Source organism: Cyprinus carpio, chromosome B7 (assembly GCF_018340385.1).
Source record: "Cyprinus carpio isolate SPL01 chromosome B7, ASM1834038v1, whole genome shotgun sequence".
NCBI lineage: Eukaryota > Metazoa > Chordata > Actinopteri > Cypriniformes > Cyprinidae > Cyprinus > Cyprinus carpio.
The window spans coordinates 42,482,580-42,504,857 of record NC_056603.1 but is presented as its reverse complement, the minus strand read 5'-3'; the positions used below and the strand labels follow the sequence as shown (position 1 = coordinate 42,504,857).

Here is a 22,278-nt window from a genome sequence, read left to right as displayed (position 1 = left end):
TTTGAGATTTCAAAATCCCCTCCAGCACTTGTTTTTGTATGGCGCTGTAAATATAACTTTAGCTACAGAGTGAACAGACTTTCCTAGAAAGGGACTTTGATGGTGATCTATAAACAATGTGTGTTTTATGTGAATAAAACACGCTTTCAAATTAGAGTTAAGCGAGGCCTATTTCACTGCATGGCGGCATACTTGCAATTTTTTTTTTTTTTTTTTTCTTTGCCGATGTCCACAACAAACGTTCAAAAGTGTCCGGAAACTTAAAATCTCATTCACCATCAGGTTAGTAAACTGTTACGTAGCTAGTTATGTTTTCTTATTAGAATATTTTAGCATAGCCTAGTGACCCACATGAATATAACTATAGTAATTTATAGTAAATAGCTTAACAGTGTTTTTGAACCATACTATAGTAAAGTACTTGAAATATTTTTTGTGGTAATTCTATAGTTTCTGTGGTAATATAACAACTCTAGTAATATAAACAAATGACTTTACCCAATACTGCACTACTACACACTTTTTCTACAACTATAGGGTAGATTATATTATGTACTACAATACACTACAGTTTACAGTATTTATTACAGTTTATCAGTTCACTATAGTTAATACTACAATATGCTGTAGCATTCATTAACAAAGTTATAATATATACAGTATAATGCACTTTACTATAGTATGAATCAAAAACACTATAGTATTTATTATAAATAAGTATTTTTTCATGTAGGGAGTCACTATCATAACGCAAGGTCTGTTTTTGAAATAGCCTTAGTTTGTAGGCCTATATTTTTTCAAACCACATTCAAAAACATACTGTATGTATACTGTATATACAGTATATGTATATAATTTTTTGTTGTTTTTTTGCTCGACGAGATAGGCTATATCTACTTATCATTATGTCGTTGCTGTGTGTTACATTTGTAGCATTATTTACTGTAAAACATTTTTTCTCAGTTGAGTCAAAACAGTGGAACACAGAATGCTCAAAAGTCTGTGTTGACATATAGTTTTTCTTTTCTTTTCTTCTCATTATTATTATATTTTTGATGTCTTCGTGATATTGGCTCTGATAAAATGAAAACATTCATCAGTAATATTTCCATTGCAATCATTCGGCGTGTAGAAAGGTAGGTTTTGTGGGATAAATGCTATAAGAGTCAAAAATAGTTTGTTTGTTTATTTATTTGTTTATTTTGTAGTTTTCCACCATCATGCAGTCTCTTGAGATACGGTTGAATGTTGCCTTCTGTCTTGACAGCAAAAGACCTCGTGAGATATGGCTCAAGTGGAAATAGTGCATCTTGAATGTGCAGCTCTCCTCAGGTTTGTTTTCCTCCGCAGCAGGTTGGCATATTGTTGATGGCACACAATGGAGATCATTCTGCACTTGCTTGAAACATTTTTTTGTTTTGTTTTTTCTCATGGTGTGCTTTGGATCATTGTCCTGCTGGAGGAGATTCATGGCAAAGGCGGTCAGGTGTTGATTTAATATATGTTGTATTTGTAACCTAACAAGCTGTCCAGGGCCTTTGGAAGAAAAACAGCCATGCAACATCAAAGACACACCATACTTCACAGTGAGGAAGAGGTACTTTTCTGCATGACTGTCCTTCTGTTTACACCAAACCAACCTCTTGTAGTTTCTTTTTATTATTTTTTATAGTGTATAACAAACCTCACCAGGACCGCTACTAAGTGGCTGTTCTGGAAATTGTGTTTATAAAATGTATTAATAATACTGTGAAAAATGATACAGAAGGTTAAATTGGGGATTTGATTTATTCCTGAGAAGAGAGTAGAAGGAAAATAGAAGCAAATGAAGAAAAACAAAGAGCTGCCTTTTTATAAATACTTAAAACTGACTACGTCTGCAGTTTAGAAGCATTAGGGACACTAGTATCTTGCAATCATGCACTTGTAATCTGCAAGATTGCAACAGTACCAACAATGTCCACTAGATGACCATATAATCATTGAAAATACCAGGGTAAATATACAGTAGGACTGAACCCAGGATATCAGAGCCCCCTTTTTATTTGGTTTATTATTTGTGTTTATTATCTCTGCGGCCTGAAGCCACATCCACAGCAATAGTTAAACAAGTCTCGAAAGAAACCTAATGAGAAACCAGTATCACCTATCTGAGAAACCATCTTACTCTTGTGAAGTATAAAAATAAACTCTATCAAGTATAAAATTGACTATAAAACTCTCACTTTAAAACTGCCTGAAGTGGATTTTAGAGAAAAGCCTATAAAATTACAACTTAACTGGTTCTATAAATGTTATTTTAGAATTATTTATATAGTAAAATATATAGAAAACGATTTTGAAGTGTTTTAGTTAACACAAATATCACAGCTCCAGAAGAGCTCTGATTGTGGTTCCTTTATCTGCAAAGTTTCAGTAAGAAATGCATTCTGAATTAATATACGTAATTTAGAAAAGTTAATTTTAGCCAAGAATAAAACCAACTCATACTTTCCTGTCTGACAGTAATATTGTAATTTGGGAGTCAAACAAAAAGGCTTTGTGTGTGTGTGTGTGTGTGTGTGTGTGTGTGTGTGTGTGTGTGTATGTGTGTGTGTGTGTGTGTGTGTGTGTGTGTGTGTGTGTGTGTGTGTGTGTGTGTGTGTGTGTGTGTGTGTGTGTGTTGTGTGTTTGTGTGTGTGTGTGTGTGTGTGTGTGTGTGTGTGTGTGTGGAGCACATCGACCAACCCCCCAAATCACTCCTCCCCTGCATCCGTGGTGTTGGGTTAGTTTCAGGGAGGGTCACCCCATATTCTGCTGCCAGATGGCCAAGCCATAGGACAGTCCTCTATCTGTAACACTGCATTAAGAGGAGAGCCGCTCCCAATCCTAGTCATTATATCACATCCTGAATGACTATGGACTGTGTATGTGTGTGCTGACGTGAGTCAGGAGTGTTTAGGCTCATGCACACGCACACACACACACACACACATGCATCCACACACCCGTTCCCAATGGTACAAGCACAAAAATGCTGAGAATTGGAAATACACTTAAAAATGAAAGGAATTAAAGGTTCCATGTAGAATCTTTAACATCCATGGAATCTTTCCATTCTGAGTGAAAAAAGATTCTTTAGATGATTTAAATTTTGTTCACACTAAGAAAACCAAAATGGCATTGCTGCAAAACCCCCTTTTGGGCCCTTATTTCTAGTCCATACGAATCTAGTCTCTCTAATCATCCATATATTAGTCTAGGAAGAGGATTACTGTAGCTACAGTGAGGAGGAGGCTGAGGAGCCAGAGGGCAAGAGAGATCCAAGCAAGAGGGTGAAGGAGAGAAAAGACAGAAGGGGGTGGAGAGCAGTAGCGTATGCGGGGCGGAGGAAGGGGCCGGCTTTAGTTTGATGTGAATGGGTATTAAAGACAGCATGCTAGAGGGGCAGAAAAAGACAGAGCAATTCAGCCTGCCATTGTAGGAACAGCAGGATGTGAGCTTTCAGCAAGCTGTCAACGGTGGATTGCATTTCTGTATTGATATATTTGGGTGAAGCAAAAAGCAAGCAGAGAGTTTACAACAATGCTGGCGTGAGGAGAAGAGATGAAGGTGTTTATGTGGAGCTGAGATTAAATCTGGAAGGTAAGATGAATGGTTTTTTGACACAAGCTTGCCCAATGCTGAAATAGTATTCCAGTAATACCGCCCATTTTGCTGTACACCGTAAAAATGATTTTTCGAAGATTACTAGAATACTATTTCAGTGTATAATTCAATGCCAACTGTGAAACTGGGCAGTGTCTAAATGAAGATTGTTTCTACCCAGTGCACAAGCCCATTCTGTGATTGCATGTACAGTTTGTGTGGAGGACACAAGTAACGGAGGCAGAGAAGAGGATGTGTCAACACAGTAAAGGGAAACACATTGTGAAGCAGAGGAAGTGATGTCTGAGGTTGAAACCATGCTCTGCTAGCTTCACACGTCTGCACGTCATCGCTGGCTTGTACATGCACACACACACACACACCGAGCCCCGCAGACCTTTGCTGAGGATGTGCATTAGATGAAGACAGACAGATGACATGGAGAGGAAGGATATGAGAAAAACCGATTTAAAAAGGGTAAGGATTTCTTTCACATTTTATGGAATTTGTGTAGATTTGTGAAACGAGGATGGTGAAGTTTTCACAGAGGATTTGCACTGAAGTTATTTCCGCTAGCGCTGCTGCTGCTGGTGTTCAAGGTGGAGAGGAAAATGCAAGATGCACTGTAGTGTCTCTCTCATTAAGGATGGGGGAAGGGTTGCTCTCCAGGCTCTAGGGATAGGTTGATAATAGATGAGAACGGAGGGAGTGAAATAAGAATAGGAAGAACAGAGATATCTTACGTAAGCATGCTCAACAAAGGGTACGACTGCATGGCTTTTCGACGGCAGCACTTGACTCTTTAAAACTGACGTTAATGTGTGTAACTGTACAATGGTGTCTTGCACCTTGATGCATTTGTTCGGCCGAGGTGTGATGATGTCTTTTCTCATCCTCTCAGTGACACATGCGCTTGCTGGGTTCATTTGATTGGTTTTGGCCTAAGGTGTGACTCTGGTGAAAATCATTACTCATAAACAATCTATGAGAGGCTGCTTCACATATATTAGAGTATATTAGGACACACTCTGCAATTGCATGCTCCTAAAAAAAGGATGAAAAAGTACCATTTAGCTTTTTTAAAGAATATATACTTAAGCGTGAACTGAGTGTAATGTTTTATGACACTTAATTCCATGTTAAATGCAATTAGCTTACCGTATTTTTGACCCACTTAAGTGCATCTTTATATGCAGACTCATAGATTTTAGATATTCATAGATAATATTTACAGATGCAAAAACATATTTTTTGTACGTTTGGGAAGATACTGAAGCGAACAATATGGACATGCTGACTGCATCTAAAATGTAGAAAGTATTATGTACAAATATAGAAATGTAAAATATTTATAAACCATTTATATCATATAGACTTTTAAATTTTTACCGTTTTGTAGATAAACAGTATTCATATAAATCTTTTAACCCTATCACCAAATCTAAACAAAAGCACTTATATAATGATATATAATTGTTTAAAAATTAAACCTGGCAGAAAAATGTACTGTCACAATAATTTAAGTTACAGTGTACCATCATGTAGATAATTTCTATATCAATTTTTTTAATTTCTAAACTAAATCTTATAACCATTTCATGAAATTATGCAGTATACGAAAAAAAAGTAACAGGCTGACAAGTGTGACTGCAATAATTTATGAAATTATCATGAGATGATGATTGATATTCAACATGAATGAATAAATGAACGAATCAATAATGGTTAAAAATTACTGACATGTTATTTATGTCAAGATGTGTAGTTTTGTTTTAAATTATGTGAATTCGTGATGCAAATGTAACATTTCATAGAATGTAACATTTAGAATGAGATTGAAAACACAAAATCATTGAGATTAAATTCAATAGAGTCGACCGAATAATTCCATGAATTAAATATTCATAGATTAAATAAGAACAGGAGTGCCTGTGAGGTTTAGATGTTGTCAGTATGTCAGTATTGTAGTGTTTATTGCTTTAGTGTCTGTGCAAACATACATAAATGTACCTGTGGTAGAAAGACAGAAATACTGTACATGAGATTACTATGCCATTGTATGTGTACTTACAGTACAGACGTATCTCTTCACATATCAAAACATGAGACATACAGTATAATTTCTGATGAAATATAAGGATTTCTCAAGCCAAAGTTAATGCAAGAAAGAACAGCACTCAAAATTAGTATGTGTATGTCTTAGCATTTCTGAGGTGCTTAATGCCACGAACACCAACTGCTATGTGAGATAACACTATCAAAGAGCTAAGAAGTGCACAAACATTTGCGCCGATGTTGAAACTCAACAAAACATGTAATGATCAGTTTGGCAAAGATGAACAAGCTTCTTTGCCCAGACATTTAACAGTGAGGTAAGGAGGATGAGGAGACTTCTTTGGATGAATACATTCAGTATTTTTTTTTTCTCTTATTCCACTTATCTTCCTGTGACCTGCTCTAACATGCAAGCGAAGCTAAATATAGAGTGTAATGTTAAAATGGCACACTTAAATATTAAATGCTTCGACCCAAATGATGGCAAACTGTGTTGATGTAGATGCATGTCCTAATGCTCTATATACCCTAAGAGCTAGAGATGGAGACGGATCCCATTATCACTAGACAGGCCACAAAAATATCCTACACTGTCTGAACAACATCATCTTATGAGTATATGTATTTTGCGTAAAAGCATACATTTACTTAAATTTACATTAAAATGCACACTATTGACTATTGTGTGTATCATTGACAGTTTTTACATTTGCACTGTAAACACTTATATGATTATTTTGGTGTCTGTGAGTGCTCGATTAGCTGTTTGTGTGACTCTTGCAATTGGTTTGTCATGTATCTTTGAAATGTTACACTATTTAGTGATGGTGTGTTATATGATGGCAGAGATCACAATAAAGTATAAATGGTCAAGGAACCGTTAGAGCAGTGTGACTTTTCTTCTGCGGTGAGGAAAGCAAAAACGAGGGCTCTCACACACAACTGTGGGCACTTGCACACAAAGAGGACGTTTGTGCATAGTTTCTGTTTAATTCTGTCTGGCCATCTGACAATTGCTTGATTGTTTGAGTTACATTTTGGTCGGTCTGAGATCTGATAAGAGCCTTTCAATAGTCTCCAGACATTTAAATACTGGCTGGTTTGATTGGATGTGCTGGGTGCAATGGTCTCTGCTGCTGTGACTGAGGGGAGGAGCATATTTTACAGTAAAAAAAAAAAAAATGTAGTACATCAAAACTAATTTCAAAATGCATTTATCATAGTTCTTTTTTTCTCCGTCTGATCACACAAAAGACTCCATCTGGCTGGTTTTATTATGTTTAGGCTGTGACTTACTAAAGGTCCAAATTTGCTTGCGCAGTCTAACAAATTGCATGCAAACTTTGTGGCCATATGGGTGATTTAAAAATATGTACAGAAAACAGAACCATGTGTTAATAGACACAACAATATTTAAAGGAGGCTGGTATTTGTATGTAGAGTATATGCCGCTCACTTGCAGCCAAGGATGTGAGGGAGACATTTCAATACAATTTTATGGTGATTCATAACTGTTTTACTTTTTGGCAAATTGATAACTAATTTGTTTTCATGCAATCTGCTAAATAGTTAGGGGTGAACTTTCATGCTTATTTTCTTTTTATTTAAAAATTGCATGCTTTCTTGTGAATCAAATCTAACAAGTTATTACAAAATCACTTCATGAAATAATTCTGCCCTCTTTTTTTCATCGAATTAATTACTTAATAACCTCTCCCCCCATTTTTCTTAAAAAATTATCTCTAAGAAGTTTATTTTGTGTAATCACAAACATTATAACCATGCAAGACCTTGCAAGGCGATGGGTGAGACTAACGTGGAAGCCATGATCCCATTGACTATTAATTACCTTTCACCATCCGCATTTTGTTTTCAGCAAATCACTCTGGTCAAAGCCAACATGATTGATAATATTTAATAGATCAAAACATTTTACATTTCGCCATAGCTTTGAAAAGTGCAACAGTGCTTCAATCCCGATCCCAATCGCTTACTCAACTGTCGTCTCATAAAGGCAAAAGAGTCGAACTGATGGATCTCACTGACTTTAAATAAATTTAACTTTTAGCATCTTCTTAATCTCGGGCATCATTATTCTTAGTCTTTTTTTGTTCACAGACACATTTAATGACCAATAATATCTCAATCACCAGCCCAACAAAAAATTATTAAATAGATATTTCAAGTCAAGTCAAGTCAAGTGGAGTTTAACCATATACAAGTACAAAGTGAAACGAAATGTTTCCCCAGGGCCAAGGTATAAGACAAACACAGAACTATAAGGGACTACATAAAAATATACATAAAGTGTACAAGTGCAAACATGTGCAGACAGCACAAGACAGTACAATGACTACTGGGACAGACAATGGTCACAGACCTAGTGCAGCGCCGACCAGTACACAGTTCTGTTTAAAAGTGAACCTAGTGACAATAGTGCAAAGAGTACTATATAATTAGCTGACGTAGTGTAAACATACAGTAAGAGTAGCAGCCAATATACAGTATAATAAATATTGTAGCAGCATAAACGTGCAAAAAAAAAAATTGTAAAGATGGTGGTTGCTCAGTTGTGTGTCTGTTTAAAAAAATGCATGATTGACTGATGTTTCATAAATATTCATCTGCTGTGCTTACAAATTATACATCCTATATGAATGCATCTTCTTAAAAAGCAATTGAAAACACCCCGGCTTACAGCTTAAATAACATGTTTTATTTCATTTAGCTAACATTTAGAAAATGTCTGTGTTTGATTTTAGAGTGTATGATGTTTGAACAGCATAACAGTCTTTAAATCTTTGAGACTCTGAACATGAGAGAGTTAAACAGGATGCACTGTTTTAATTTGTTGTCAAATATTTACACTATTGTGTCCAATTTCTAATGTTTATCGTGTAAATAGTTTACATTTGTGCTTAGCAGACTCTCTCTAAACTCCTTGAAACAAGCAAATGTAGGAAACCTGAACCTAGTGGTCTGATGGACAAATCAAATGAGCTTGATATTAGAAGAACTGAGCCCAGGGCTCAGCTCACCCAGGCTCATTAATATTAATTAGGTCATGAGAATAGACTCTCTAGCAAGGTCATATCAAGCAATGGCCTAGTTGATATTAATAAGCTAAAAATGTGTTAATTCACATCTGATGCTTTATTTTTAGCAGATAAATGACATGTACTTTTACAGCATTTGGCCAAACAGATGCAACTTACAAAAACAGCCAAAATTACAAAGATGTTTCCATACTAATATTAATATATGGCATTTCTTTAATAATTAACGATGGCATACACTTGAAAAATGAAGGCTCCGTATTTGGCACCAATGCTTCTATAAAGAATCTTTAACATTCATGGAATCTTTCCATTTCACAGAAGGTCCCTTGTGTTGGCAAAAGCCTCTTTAGAATATTAAAATGTTCTTCACATTAAGAAAGAACTGTTCACTGAAAGGTTCTTTAAGGAACCCAGAATGGTTCTTCCATGGCAGCGCTGCCAAACCCCCAATTTGGGACCTTTATGTTTTAAGAGTGTATATGTTTATATTAGTTAAAATTGGGGGGAAACTGTGCAATGGGAGGAGAATGTAAAGTAGAGGCTCTGAAGCAGGCGCAGGTGCAGAGACATCAGTATGGACAGACTGGACAGTGTGACAGTATAATGGATGTAGTGATGGAGGGAAGGGTTCTCTCTATCTTTCTTTTGTGAGTGTGTCTCACTCTGTCTTTCACTGGAACAGTTTTTCTTCCTGCCCATTTGGGCAAAAAGCCTCATTTCTGTAGATATTTTAAACATGCATGCATACACATTAATGAGGACATGCTACAGACCACTGTTGGTTTTATATTAAACTAATTCCTAATTTAAAAGTTTTGTGTAGAAATAAAATATTTACAATGGCAGTTTTCAATAATGAATTTTTTTTTAAAGAATGTGCTCACCGAGGCAGTTTTTTTTTTTCAGGATTTTTTGAAGTTTAAAAGAACAGCATTTTTATGAAAATGGAAATTTCTTGTAACATTATAAATGTCTTTACAGTTACTTCACTGTCACATTTTAATGCATCCTTACTGAATAAAACTATTAATTTATTTTAATCTTTCTTGCCACAGATTTTTGAATGGAAAACATTAGGCAAAAAACAACATTGATAATAATCAGAAATGTTTCTTGAGCAGCAAATCAGTATATTAGAATGATTTCTGAAGATCATGTGACACTGAAGACTGGAGGAATGATGCTGAAAATTCAGCACTGCATCACAGGAATAAATTACATTTTACAATATATTTGCATAGAAAATAGTTCATTGAAATTGTAATAATATTTATTTATTAATTTTACTGTAATTTTACTTATAAATGCAGCCTTGGTGGGCAAAAGTGACTTCTTTTAAAAACATTAAAAACTACAACCTTTTGACTTGTAGTGTACTCTTTTCATGAATAAAGTGATCACTGACTGACTGCTCAAAAGGGGGGCATTTTGTAATAATAACCCATATACACACAAGTTGTTAATAACACAGGAAGCAATGTGTACATACGTGCAGAAATGGACCTATAGATAGAGGAAGTTACCTAAACTCACACATAGAAAACATCTAGACAAAAAGTATAAAATACTCTTATTTGAATGACCAAGATTAATTCCCTTTGTGTTGTTTTGTCATGCAAGTTCCTCTTCCTCTTCATGAGTCAAACAAACACACAACTCATAAAACACCTGCCATTTCAAAGGTGTTCCTGTGGCTCAGTGGTGACGCATTGTGTTAGCAGTGCAAAAGGTTGTGGATTCAACTCCCAGGGAACACACATACGGGTAAAAAATACAAATAAAAAATGTATAGCCTTCATGCACTGTAAAAGTGTCTGATAAATGCTGAATGCACATTCAACAGCTCTAAAAGTGTCTTTAAACTTCTCCCTGTGAGGTCTCCTTTCTGTGTCTGGGAACATTTTTCACATAAAAACATGCACCATTGGCCAGACTGTTTCATTTCACCCTCATGAACCAAACTGTAGACTTCCTGCTTGAGGTTTTGTTCTTGTTCTAAAGTTTGCATTTGAGGAGGAGCAAAAACCTATGACTTTTTAAGCATGTCCTGAATATGGTTTGATGGTTTGCTTATGATGTCCTTCCATGTTTACGGTTCGTTACCACATTTTCTCATGGACACATTTATTTTGTCCTCTGCTATATTTGTCGAGCAGCCATTTTTGACACTAAACATAAAGTGCATTTCTTTTTTATTCCGTGTTCAGTGTCATATGCTAAAATAGTGGTGCTTCAAGCACTGGGGTGACATTGCACTAGTACCACATTAGGGGAGCCAATTTTTACTTGGGTTGCTCTCTAAGCACAGAGAAGTGAGACTGAGACACAACTAATGCACAATTTCAGGGTGCTTGTGAAAAAGAAGAGCGATTAATTGTACTGAATGTGCACTTGTAATGTAGTTCAAATATTAAACGTATATTTAAAAAAAAAAAAAAAAGCTACTTGGAAGATAGTATAATATTAATTACTTTGTTTCTTAAGACACTTAAGTACAATTGTATAAAAAGTGCACTTTGAAATAATATCAAATTAAATGTTAAAGTGCATTTTAAATAATAGTAATCTTAATCTTTTGTGGTGTTTTAAAGAAGTACACTTATTTTGATGTGTTGACTAACATACTAAAGCACATGTTGATTATAATTCAAACTGTATTGTGTTATTTGATATTACATTTAATACACACTTCATCATTACAAGTGTGTAGTTACAAATATATTTAAATGTGTAGCATACGTGTTTCAACAGAAATGACATTCAAGTATATTTTAGTTTATAGTAAGTGCTTATCAGAACATTCAGCAGAACTTCAATCATATTTAAAGGACGATATAAGTAATTTTGAAATTACATAAATGATGTACTTAAGTCGTACTTAAGTGGGTCAAAAGGTTCAGCTTCTTGCATTTAGTATACATTTAAACTATAATAAATTTCATTTAATTACAAGTGTCCAAAAAGTTTACATTCAGTTCACACTTAAATATGCGCTTATAAATGTTCATAATAATTTATTCTTGTTTTCTTAAAAACAAAGTTGGATTTTTTAATACTCAGGATGCTGATGAAACTTTTCTCTTTTGGCATTTGACAAGTGGTAAAGTGAAATTATCATCCTTTAAAAGCACTGCCTGTAAATATTGATTTTTATTTTACTCCCCACTATATCAGTTGTTTATAAATATCGATATGTGCTAAATAATTCACAGAGCTTTTTCAGTATAATATCAACTTGCAGTGACAGACTGACATGACGTTATACTGGAGGAAGTAAAACACGATACAAAGAACCAAGAAGATTTATACTTTATAATTTATGTTAATTTGTAAATTCAATTATTCTCTTGTCTTGTGGAAGATCTCTCTTTTTAAGGGAACTGTATTCAAGATATCAGAGACACGCTTAAACTAGATTTGTGTGTCATAACTGAAATCTGTCTTGGTTGACCACTTGTGATTGTATCACACAAGACAGTGGTGTTAATGGTGTAAACAGGGCCTTAGTCTAGCATCTGTATTTTTTGTGCATACAAAGTATACATTGTTCTAATGTTATTGACAAAAATGAGGGAAAATAATTTTGCTTTGTATGAGAGCATATCTATTTAATCTATTGTGCACATCACTTACAAAATGTGAGTGTGGAGGAAACAAAGTAGAGAGAAACTACACATTGAACCAAACGGAAGTTAACCTAGTTCTATCAGGCCATGCAGTTTCATCCTCCCAGCATACATAAAGGTCAGCTGGCATCACATTATTTCCTGTCAAACAGGAAGCAGACCCTATAATAAGGGTGACTGTCAGAGCAGGCAAGAAGCATAGGATACAGCCTCTCTGAAAAAAAAGCACATTATCCTTTACTCTGCTTTCTGTTCTTCAATCTACTGTAAGTATTATTTATAAAATACAGATTTATTTTATACAGAACCCTCAGTGAGGTCAATATTTGTGCCCTCGTGCCTAAAAGCTTTTTAAGCCTTTTCACTGTTTAATCCCTCACTGCATACAGGGAACTGAAAACTGTAAGAAACACTGGGCATCATAGCAAGCTGTGTATCATAGCAACTTGATAGGGTTTAAGTGTTTTGCATAGGCCCCTGTGGGTCATTGCAGTATTCAAAATCAAAACTGTTTTGCTGAAATATGGATATATGAAATACAGGGGGCAAAGCAGTGAATGCATACTAATTTGTGGGGATACAGAGAAAAAAAAATATGCATAAAAAACCTTCACATTATTAGCTGTTTGATAAGGTAGTCAAGCCAAAGGCTAATGGTATCGATTAAAGTTACATGTCCAACGCTGTAGAGAGCGTTCACTAAATTACTTGCATGTAATTGTATTGTTAATATAATTGTAAGTACATGTAACACATGTAACAAGGACACCTTAAAATAAAGTGTTATCTATTTCTGCAGAAGTTATTACAAACAATCAGTGGTGATTGATAGTGATAGTGTTGTATTATTCTCATTAATTGTGTAGCTTGAAGTGAATTGTAGCTGTAATTTCTGTTACCTGTATACGATAATTTTTCAGGATGTATTTTATCAAAATAAATCCCATATGAAAATGTTTTGTTTTCTAATACAATTTATATCCGGATCAGAGGGATGTGGGTGGGTAAGCCAATGCAAACTAATGCAACAACTTACAAATCGATGTTCTGATCATCTTTTCTCCTGACAAAATCAATGTAATAGCAATATTTCCATCCGTTGAATGTAAGCTTTTTTCATATTCCAAGCTTGCCTGCTGCACTGGTGACTTTATGTGCCTGTGCAAATCATGAAATTTATGAAAATAAAGCTAGGAATTGGACTGCTGGACTTCAAATCAGTAGGGGTTGAGGCATCAAAAGTAACTTAGTAAAGAGCTGTTTTATGGATGGTAACATGGTAATATTATTATTGAAATTGTATTAGTAATTAGTTACGCTACTAGTTACTACAAAAAGTAATGTTGTTACTGTAACTAGTTACTGCTCAGCTACACATACTACATGAGGTAAAGGTAGAGTTACATTCAAGCGATTTTAAGGCATGAAGAACTTACTTGCACAGGAAATAAAAAATAAAAAAATAAAAAAACATTTAAATGTCATTTTGATTTTCAAAGGTGTGTTTTAGGGGTAAGATTTGTGACAGCAGAGGGACTTAGAATTAGATTCCGGTCCATTTACAAATTAGTTTAAAGGAATGTTTCAGGCATTAGATTAATGCATATAAAAACTGTTGTTTATATAAATAATAATAACAAACACATAAATTAACATATTATCCTGTAATGCTTATGTTTATGTTTGTGTATTTGCCGGTACATTATATTTATGAAAGTGCAACGTATTCAGCATGTTTTGTTCCTTTAACATAAATTAATGTTCCTTCATCTTAAATCAGACTTCCTGTCCAACAAGTGCTCTAATATTTGTGTCCTGTTTGCAAATGCTTACATTTTATTAGTTCCCAATCAGCAATGATCTATGTGTAGATTCTACAGGACAACAACAAGACTGAAAATTCATAAAAATGCTGCAAGTTAAACATTAAAAAGCCAGGTTCAGGTTTATTAATTTCCATCCCCTTCTCTCTTCATTTACATATATAAAAAATGTTCTTGACAGAGACAGAAATGTAATATTACACTAGTAAATAGTAAAGGGTTACATAAATGAAAACAACTTTTTTGCATCTATGAAAAGTTTGACTACTATAGCTGGGGTTGCAAAAAATGTGGAATATATATATATATATATATATATATATATATATATATATATATATATATATATATAATATATATTTTCTATTTTCAGCTACTAATTAATTATGCATGAACCCAAACATTAAAAAACACATTAGCAGGTGATGCACCTGAAACTGAAAACAGGTGAGAGAAAGCAGAGGGGGCAGGATAATCATATTGACACTATGAAATATTAATGATGGTTGATAATGCATCCTAAATGTTTTATGTAGTGTAAACATATGACAAAAAGACATGCAATAGTCTCCACTGAAAGTTCAAAATATCCACAAACATAAAGCAAAACACAAAGCACATAATGAGACGTGCGTAAAAACATTATAGCTTTAATAAATAATACTTGTGGTTTTATCAACACCCAAATGCAGTCGCTAAAATTCACAAAACAACAATAAAAAAGGTAAAATAAGGCATTATTTTAGCCTGCTGTGTATATGCAGTGTTGGGAAGCTTACTCCGTCCTATTTATTTGAGGGCTTAATCATTTGACTGTACATGAATGTCTTGAGGAATGGTTTGTGCAAATATATTAACATCTAAAATGATCATAGCAACAAAAAGCTGTAGGCTACTAGGCTTTTTTCTCTTTTTAATCAAAATGCAAGAAAATTGGAAGTGAAACTGATACTGGTGGGGTCTCAGTAATTTCCCAAAGCCTATCAGAAAGAGGAAACAGACAGTGCGTAAATAACCAAAATGCGTTAAATGCACAACATAATTAACAAGAAATTCACTCCAGATTCTGTTGGATCCTTATTTGGATTGTTTGACCAAAACAAGCGTTCATTCTTCATAAATAAAGCCATCTTGGCTATTCAATTACATGAGCAGTTGCCCTCCAATCCAACGAATTATTTATTCCGTGCAACATTTCTGCGTTTACAGTGAGGGAGAAGCACAAATTCTTGCATTCGATTCTGCTGCATTTGCTCAGTGCGCATATTTTGCCCCCAAATCTGCACTAAGCAGAAAACCCGTCTCTTTCAGGAGAGGAGAGTGTGAAATAAGATCAGGACACTCGCTGAACCGTGTGTGTGCGTGTGTGTGTGTGTGTGTGTGAGAGAGAGAGAGAGAGAGAGAGAGAGAGAGAGAGAGAGAGAGAGAGCTGAAAACGTCAATTCCTCGTCGTTCACCTTTAAAATACATCACCGCAGTGTTCGCGTATTGGAGCTTGGCAGGCGCGCGCATCGGAAGGGCTCGCTGCACCATTGCACCTGTTCTCGAGGTTGCAAATCACAGGAAATCGCTGTGCAAAAACGACAGATTCGTCGAGTTTACGATTTAGCCTCAGTTCGACAAGAATTACCCGAGGGGAGAAAAAAAGAGAGCGGAAGAGACCAGACAGCTGTCAGGCATCGCTTTGTTGTCGGTGAGTTTCATTCGAGGACGCAGTTTTAATGCGAGTGACACCGAATGCCACACTGATGCAATCCTGTAAGCGAGAAAGGATGTGCTGTTCGCTTCTTTGTTCGTTCGGTGACTTCGTCCTGTTCCGGTTGGCATTGCTGAAATGTAGCAGGCAATGATTCATATCGTCGTCTATTCAGTGCAAGCAGCCTTTGTTGTTATAATGCTCATAAACGCTCATTTTAGCGTAAAGAGATGTGTTTAAGCGTTGATGAGTCGGAGGCAGGCAGATTGTTAACTGCATCCACACTGCTCTCATTGCACTGTCCTCTTTTTAGCGTCATTTGGATGCAATTTAGTGCATGGATACTGATAGGAAAGAAACGGCACATCAGCACAAAAACGATGCGGAGAAAGAAAGACATGACCTATTCAGGGCGGTTCTGGGGTCAGTGGATATTTGGGTTTAGCCCAGACATATGTGGATGCTTGTGGAGCCATCCATTGATTAAATGTTGGAAACATGAGAAGGCCTATACTTGAAAGTTGTAATGAAATATGTCCAAATTTGAAATATTACTGGCTAAAGCCATATCTTTAACTAAATAGTCTCAAAATTACCTACCAAACTTTTGAAGTTCATTGCATAATAATGATTTTTGCAAGAATGCCAGATGGCTTAATTGATGTCAAATATTCTGTTTTATGTTTCTGAAATATTAGGTGCTTTTTACATCTGACCAAAACGCCAACACATTCTTTTAGTGGCAAGCCAATTTAACCTTAAGCTTCCAGCATTATTGGTCATTACTTGGTTCTGACTACTAGTGCACATTTGGATATTTATAATGCAATTTTGACAAGGGATGCACCAGTTTTCATTTGCATTTGACTGTTTTCTGTTTTCTTTTTATTTATAATGAGATATTTAGTAAGCATGTTAGTGAAGCATAGATGTGTTACACTGATTTAAAAAAACAGCAGTCCATCCATATCAGATCTGTATGGGCTGATCTGCAGAATTCAGTTATGGGAATATTTCTTTGTCTCAGCTGACTTCCTTTTTTTTAATTTTAGAGATCTACAGTTGAGTTTTCACATGTCTAATTTAAGAGCTGTCTGATGATAAGACTAAAAAAACAATCACATTCAGGTTATTCTTAATTTAAATAAACTTGTAGATATCTGTAATTCAGTATGATTAGACTGTAATTATATTCTAATCTGTAATTACTAGTCATTCAATTTTGGCCAGTCAGAATTATTTTGCACTCCTCAATTTTAAGTTACATAAAATCTAAAATTATTACATTTAGTAAGAATAAAATTAGAACTAGTATGTTTAAGACCTTTACAAGGTTGATACTGTATAATCAAATTCATTATTACTAGCAAAAATGTAATTAAAGACTTCTGCGATGGTAATTCTTACTAGTCAGCATCACATCTTACAGCTTTCTATTCACAGGCAGCTCATTATGGTAATTGCATCTCATGAATATTTATTGGGGCTTTTATAAAAAGCCAGGCGGGAAAGTGTTGGGGCAGTGGATGAGGCCAGGAATGAGTTAAAGCGGTTGCAGAGCATTAACACTGATTTTCAAAGAGTTCTCTGTATCTCCGGGAGTCAGATCACAGTATGGGCTGTACTACAGTATTCCAGATGGATGGAGGAATGTTGAATATTTGGCTAAATGTCAATATCCATAAATGTCTACCTTCAGCAATGTTTGGAAAGAAAAAGAGATGTGTAAACAGTTTGTTTTGCATTTGATGAGGAGTAAAAATGTTGTTGCAGAGCTAGTGTTGTTTTTGGCGGCCTGTTTTAATTTTAGTTTTAGTCTAGTCTTTGTGTGAAGCTGTCATTTTAGTTTTTATTAGTTTTAGTCATGTTCACACTCTTTTTAGTCTAGTCTAGTTTTAGTCGACAAAAACTGATGACATTTTAGTCTAGTTTTAGTCTACGAAAACTGATGACATTTTAGTCTAGTTTTAGTCAACAAAAACTGATGACATTTTAGTCTAGTTTTAGTCAACGAAAACTGATGACATTTTAGTCTAGTTTTAGTCAACGAAAACTGATGACTTTTTAGTCTAGTTTTAGTTGACGAAAACTGATGACTTTTTAGCAATGCCATTCTATTTAACACAGTCAAAATAATAAAAGTACCTAGAAGAAAACAAAAAACCAAAAATAATTATCTTAGACAAACCCATTTCAAACAAGGTTATCTGATTATATTATTGTTACCTTATAGACTTAAGAATACATCCATTCCAGACACGGAAGACTCTCTGATTTGAATTTACAACATTTATTTTACCAACCAAACATGTTAGAAGTACACACACATAAATTTAAATAAAATTAATAAAAACAATAAATAAAATAAAATAAAATCTGCTAATTTTTCACCCAAAGACGAACCCCGGCTGGCCGGCCATTGGTCCCTTTCTCTGTGTCAAGGCTGATTTATACTCGACGCGTCCGCAAGTCCACTTGGGTGAGCATGGAAAATATGATGTCATCGCGGTGTTGCCGGAAGTTCGCTTTGAGTGCACGCTAACTAATTTCTTGTGGCGGAGTACACAGCATTTTTTGTAACTTTCCACATAACTCCGCATCCGAACATGCACGAGTTCAGGGTGATTCTAGCCAAACATGGTGTTTGTGTGAAACAGAAGCAGTTTAATATGAAACTCCATAAGGTGAAGGGGAACATTTTTTTGCATAGTTTGTCCAAGGCTTCTTATTTGAAGCACGTTTTATTTTTATTGTATAAAATAGAATTAGAATTCAATTAGATATTAATTATACACTATTTGCTTAAAGTTGTCTTGTGTTTGTTGCGAAATACAGCCAATAGTTTAAGATTGTTTTAAGTTTGTACATAAAGAAATTATTAATTCATCAGCTCATTCATCACAAGACTTGTTCTGGCCATTCTGGCAAATGACTTCTTCTCACCGGTGATTCCTGACGGTTTTAGAGGACAATTACTCCTCGTCGCTCCCCTGTCTTTTCAAAGAATAGTACAGTGGCGAACGCGACAAATATAAAAGCCTCGTCCATTTGGGAAGGTGCGCTCGCAGTCAGCGGAGCCAGGCGAAAGTATAAATCCTGCTTAACTTCTTTGTTGTCATCTTCTTAATAATGCTACGAGGAAGCGACATCGGTCGCGTCTGCACAGTGCGACCTGATGCAGCCCTGAAATGAGACGCAGGCAACAGAAATACTGCAAAATAATAATAATAACGTGACATAACGAGACGAAATAACGTCATAACATTTTGTTTCGTCTCGTTTTCGTCAACGAAAATGAAGAGACATTTTAGCATAGTTTTTACTTCTCAAACAACAATTATCATCATTTTTATTCGTCAACAATAATGCATTATACATTTATCGTCACATGACCAGCATTTATGTTGCGTCTCATCTCGTTTTCGTCATGGATAAATGTTCGTTGACGATGATATTTAGTCATAATTTTCATTGACGAAAGCAACACTATGCAGAGCTTTATAATAGAAATTATGACTTGTTACTAGTCAAAAGTCATCACGATTGAGACTGAAAATGTTTATTTTTACTACTTAAAGTGAAATGCATGTGGTTTATTCTGTAATTTAATTCAAGAGCTCTACTATATATATATATATATATATATATATATATATATATATATATATATATTAGTGGTGGGCATAGATTAATTTTTTTAATCTAGATTAATCTCACTGTAATCTTGGAATTAATCTAGATTACAATGGCTCATTTGAATTCTGCCGAAGGCATTCAAATTATGTTCAATAAGATGTACTTGTTAGTACTGATAGAGCTGTGCTGCACTCAAACATAGTAGTTTGACGACGACTCTTCCACTGCGCTACATTGCTTGGCCCGGCATCTTCCACATTAGCTAAGGGATGCTTTGCGTTTAGGTGGTACTTGAGACTGGAAGAACTCCTACAGTAAACTAATTCAGCATTGCACAAGTTGCAAACAACCTTACGCCTGTTTCACACATGCATGCAGTGCGTATGCGTTGCATTTTTTTTTTTACGCACCCATGTTAACGGATTCCAGTGTTCACACGGTTGCGGTCCGTCAGTGCATTCCAGGAGCGGTGCGTCTATACGTTTACGTACCGAGTCTATTTTTGCAGGCGCTGAATTAAATGCCAGCGCATTGTTCGCGGTAAAAGTTAACATGGATTGACACGGAAATGCAGTAATTTCACAATAAATGAATACTAATTAAAGCCTACTGTGTTTCACACGCAACACATGGGTTTTGGCTAGGTTTAAAACAAGAAAAAGAGCACCTTTAGATAAACGAGGCAACATGATATAGCCCTATGCACTTTTATGGAAGCAGAAAAACAAAGTTCATTAAGAACCGTGCGATTGCTTTTGATAAAGATTTAAATGTAAAAAGGCACGAGAGTCGACTGTTTCTGTCAGCGGTGCTTTAATTTTAAATATTTGCGATATCCCAACAAGAAAAGTAGGCTAATTGTTGTGTTTAAATGTTTTGCCGCTTGCTTGAGCAGCTTATTATACAAACCTAGAAGTCAAATGCATGAATAATATGTTGTTTATATTTATTAAAGGGGTCATGAAATGAGAAACCAAATTTGCCTTGATCTTTTGGAATATAAGAGGTCTTTGTACCATTAAAACGTCCTGCAAGTTTCATAGCTTAAGACGTCCTCCCCATTATAAACGAGCCATTTATTTAATCAAGCTCTAAATACAGCTCGTTCTTGATCCACGGTAAGAAGTGACGTCACGGTGCGAAGTGAGGTTCCAACATTTGCATATGACCGCCTCCAGCACAAGACAACTACGCTCATTTCGTATCGTTGTCGCGCCGCGCTGGACAGCGAGTGGGTCTGCGAATGCGAGTGGGTCTGTGTACAGGGAAATTACAATGCCACGCAGATGTGCTCAAAATATAAGGTTTTTATCATTGCAAGAGCCATCGCTTCGAATGCATCACCTGCTACTAAACAGTTACGCTCAATCCGCAAATGTTCTGGCTGGGGGTGTTAATAATTGATCCATAGGCGCTGTAGTTAGCCAATCATAACAGCGGGCGTTAACACTGAACTCTTAAAGGGGAAACAACCTTAAAAACAGACTGTTTGAATCAAAGGATGAGAAACAGGGTGGGAAAATGGCATCATAATTCACTACATTTTAAAAGTTTTTTTAAAAAAAAACTATAGTAATACTATAATTGCACCTAGGGGACCATAATAATAAAATAAAAAAACCCATGTCATGACCCCTTTAAGTTTAAACTAATGTCTATGATCATGAAAGATTGTTACTGGTCTGTGCTAAGAGTCTTTTTTTTTAACATGGTTTGAAATATAGAATAATGAACAAATGTTGTGTTTGTGGACTAAACAGCCGCGGATCAGTAGCGGACTGCAAACGAGTCCTGTGTGAAAGCACAATGAGTCCGTGCTGCTTCTGCACCACACACACACGGACTGCATACGCACTGCAGACGGAGTATGTGTGAAACAGGCGTGAGTCTTGTTGAGGTTTTTTTTGGGAATCTTGGTAATTTCACAGTAGGCATACACACAGGTTTGAAGACTCGTTCTCGCCCCCTACAGTGCAATTCGTTTAGGTATACATCCGCGCTAAACTATCACGGTGAAAGTCATCAAAGCTTGCAAAGTATAGACCCAGCTCCCAACCCAACTTTGAGAATAGATTAACGGCGATATTTTTTTTATCGCCCGATAAGAGTCTCACGTTAACGCAGCACGTTAACGCCGATAACGGCCCACCACTAATATATTTCTTTTTGCAATAAAGTGCTGTGCTAGAGTTCTGTATTTAGAGTTTTTACTCAATAAGAGAGTTTTAAATAGGCTTTTTACAAATGCAGTATGAATTTTTATTTTTTATTTTTTGTCAAAATTAAATTGCAACAAAGAACACTGGTGACATTAAAATACAAAACGGCTTGCCATAGTTTTTTTTTTTAATCATTTGCACAATGGGCACCATAATAATTCAGATGAGATTAAATTTTATGGTTTAAATAAACGTTATCAGGCATGTGTCTGTGACATTAATCTTCCTCTCCTCCTTTCCCCAAGAAACCAGAATGTAGATATAGAGATCCTGAAAGAGTGTGTGTGCAGAAGCAAATAGCAAGGCAAAAATCATGCAACCTGGACTTAAAAAACTTGGCAAACAATGACACATATTTTATGAGAACTTTCCAATGTATTGGCAAAGTTTGCAGGAACCCCCCTCCTCCTGTGAGCAGAGCAGCTATTGTGCAGGTCAGCTGGGTGGATGTGGTCTGATGTACGCCACAGTGTCTGTGCTATTTTTGACAGAAAGGAAGTGTATAAAAATGAAAAGTGTTATAATTTTTCACTTCAT

General features: G+C 35.5%; 1 protein-coding gene across 7 annotated transcripts in view; it reads left to right on the top strand.

Annotated features, from left to right (window-relative positions):
- The first annotated feature begins 3,404 nt into the window (after positions 1–3,404).
- The window catches only part of zmp:0000001168 (signal-induced proliferation-associated 1-like protein 2), a 52,630-nt gene continuing 33,756 nt past the window's right edge, over positions 3,405–22,278 (top strand). For 2 of the 7 annotated variants that reach the window (XM_042728751.1, XM_042728757.1), the window contains exons 1-2: positions 3,405–3,624; positions 3,809–4,104. The gene's annotated coding sequence lies outside the window, so the exon portion shown is untranslated. Of the gene's footprint in view, positions 3,625–3,808; positions 4,105–15,592; positions 15,884–22,278 lie in introns of those variants that run through there. The other 5 variants (XR_006155283.1, XM_042728756.1, XM_042728753.1 and 2 more) reach the window with 4 other exon arrangements.